Genomic DNA, 3,325 nt, shown 5'->3' with positions numbered 1-3,325 from the left:
CGTAGTCGAGCTTTAGTGTGAAGTGGGATAACATTAAAGCATTAAGACTATTATGTTTATAGACTGATGATCACATCTCATGGATCATGGATAAAGAGTTATCAAGTCTTAAACATAGGTATGAATATTAGGAGTAATATTTATACCGGATTGACCCGCTATGAGAATACTATATAGAAAGTTATGCAAAGTGTCATAAGTTATTCTCATGGTGATAATAGTGTATTCCACTCTTCAACCTGAAACCATTATGGACCCTAGATGTAGAGTCGAGTGCTTTATTGCTGATCCAACGTTGTCCGTAACTGGATAACCATAAAGACAGTTGATGGGTACTCCACGAAGCATGCTGAGGGACATGAGTGACCTAGATGGAATTTGCCCATCCTGCATAACAGGATAAATGTCTATGGGCCCAATATTGAACTGGGCAAGGATGATACGGTCTATGCCTTGTGTTCAATATAGACATAAGGGCAAAAGGGTAATTATACACATAATTATTATCACAGAAGGTTTTGTCAGATCACATGACATTTTCGTGTCTTGGGTAGCAGTGATGTGTTGCTAGATACCGTTCACTGTTTATTATGTTAAATGCGTGATTTAATATAATTGTCAACGTCACGAAAACCTACAAGGTCACACACAAAGGACGGATTGATGAGAGATAGAGTAACTAAGGAATACCGTAAGGTACGGTGCCCTTAAGTGAATTATAGAACATCGTAAGGTACGGTGTACTTGAGGAGAATACGAAATATGGTAAGGTACCATGGGCTTAAGTGATTTTGGGCATATTATAAGATATGGGCCAAAATACACTTAAGTGGGCTTTTTAGCTTGAAGCCCACACAAGTGGTTCTATAAATAGAACCCTTGTGCAGAAGCATTGAGCGCGGTTGCATTATTTTCGTTTTCTCTCTCTCACTCACTCAAAGCCTTCACTCGTACCAGCTAGCACTGAGATTGAAGGAATCCGTTCGTGTGGACTGAGTAGAGACGTTGTCATCGTTCAACGTTCGTGATCGCTTCGTAGATCTGCATCAAAGGTTTTGATCGTCACAAGAGATCTGCACCAAAGGTTTTAATCATCATAAGAGGTAAATATTCTATCACTGATCATGACCATTCGTAAGGATCTCTAAAGGAGAAATTTTTTATTTCCGTTGCGTTTTGGACCGCAATTCTCCTTCAATATGACACTTTATATTTGACATGTTTTATGAGAATACTATCTTATGTTGCATATTTGATTTAATGTGTTATCATTTATCATAGAGATTCATTGCACGTGATGAGAGAAACAAAAGAATTCAGTGGCGAATAAGATGGGCTCGATTATTCCAAACCGTAAACATGAAGGGCCCAATCAGTAAATTCATTTCATTATATGAAGATGTAGATTTTTACTTCTCTACCTTCAAAATAGGAAAATATGAGGAGTCATATTTCACTTTCGTCATCTTCTACCAGGTAATACAGTTTTAATTTTATTCACGTTATACTCTCATGACTTACTAAAATGTGTCTTTGACTTTTCTTTTCTTTTTTTAAAGTGCAGTTCTAATCCTACTTTATTTTTGTTATATCATTGTCACGACATGCATGCATAGTTATGTAATATTTGTTATTTGACTGCATTCTTCATTTATTTGTAGTTCTTCAAATGTGGACATTGAATATATAATATCCATGATCGATCATTTGCATCGTCAGATTGATCAACCTCAAAAATTCGTGAAACCTCTTAATCACAACAACAACCCGTTTCTAAACTATGTACAACCACATGTACCCGTGTAAGTTGTTGGTGCAAAAAACAACCATATTCCATACCAAGTATAACCATAACAACCTCAGATACATATAGAAGCCCAGCAACCACATGTTAATAACAACAACCAACTTCCACCTAAAGGTGGGATTCATAATAGTGAGGAATTCACATGGACCATGAAGGTGACGCGCTAACAAAAAAACGGGAACAAATGTGCTTGTAAGGCCCATTTAACCTTAGTAAATGAATAATGTTAAAAGAAAGTGTGATTTTTATAACTCATTATATTATTTTGTAGCATTTCCCGTAGGAAATTTTACGTTGGATCCTTTATATGAATCGAGGGGATGGGGAAAATATATGAATATGTTGTGCACGTGTCTAAAATAAGTTGGTATGAAAAGTATATTGGTCAAGGATTGTATGAATTTGTGAAGGAAAAAAGGTTGAAAATTGGTGATGAGATGGATTTTACTCTACATGATCCTCCTGAAATTTTGTATGTCAGTTTGCATAATTGTTGAAGTTTAAGTTTAAGATGAAGGTATAAGGTTTGGATATGTTTGAAGATGAAGTTAGTTTGATGCAGTAATGTTTATGTATAAGAATATTCAATGTTTTTTTAGATTGTTTGAAATATTTCCGTTGAATGTTTTGTTTTTAAGTATGTAATTTTGAAAAACACCAAATATGGAGTTTTAAGTTATATTGATAATTCAGCTTTTATTATAAATATGTCTATGAGTTATTTTTAGTTGTGATATATGTTTTTATAGAAATATAATGAAGCCAACACAAAATAATATACCAAAATGTTAAAACTTGGATAGTGTAATGTATGAATTATACATATCAAAGGTTCACTAATTAACATCTTGTAAGGCGAATAACATTTGAAGATGGGAAAATGGTTGAAGAAACATTAGTGCAGAAAGTATATGTCAGCCCACTGTCATATCTTGCAGGGTAAATTACATTTAGAACATGGGAAAAGGTTGAAACCTAAGATGTAAGTATGTCAAGAGTTTGACAATGAATATGTACTCTTTTGTTAAAGGCAGTAATGAATGTTTAAAATATGACCAAAAAAAAGGACAAAAGAACTTGATAAAAAGTTTCTTCAATTTTATACAAATTGTATTTGTCATTGTCTTATATGTAAAATGAAAGAAAATATTACTATAATCATTTAACAATTTTAATAAATTTGTGATTGAATATTGACTTACATGCACATTTTTAAATATTTCTTTAAATGAAACATTAGTTGTAGTTGTATTTTGATATGTTTGTTTATCATGTATAAGTACTTTAAATCCTTATTTCTTTTTACCCTTGACACTGCGATGTATAACTTCCCATGACTGAAGACAGAACGTGGCAAATAGAGACCGACAAAATCCAGAGATTGGCCTTGTGACTTGTTAATGATCATTGCATAAGAAACAATAATTGAAAACTACCTTCTTGAAAGTTTAAATGGCCATGGTGATTGTGAAGGTGAGATGGTCATTTAAGGAATATACATTACAATTTAGTCGTATT

This window comes from Lathyrus oleraceus, chromosome 4, assembly GCF_024323335.1.
Source record: "Lathyrus oleraceus cultivar Zhongwan6 chromosome 4, CAAS_Psat_ZW6_1.0, whole genome shotgun sequence".
NCBI lineage: Eukaryota > Viridiplantae > Streptophyta > Magnoliopsida > Fabales > Fabaceae > Lathyrus > Lathyrus oleraceus.
The sequence above is the reverse complement of the archived record's forward strand: the minus strand, read 5'-3'. Positions refer to the sequence as shown.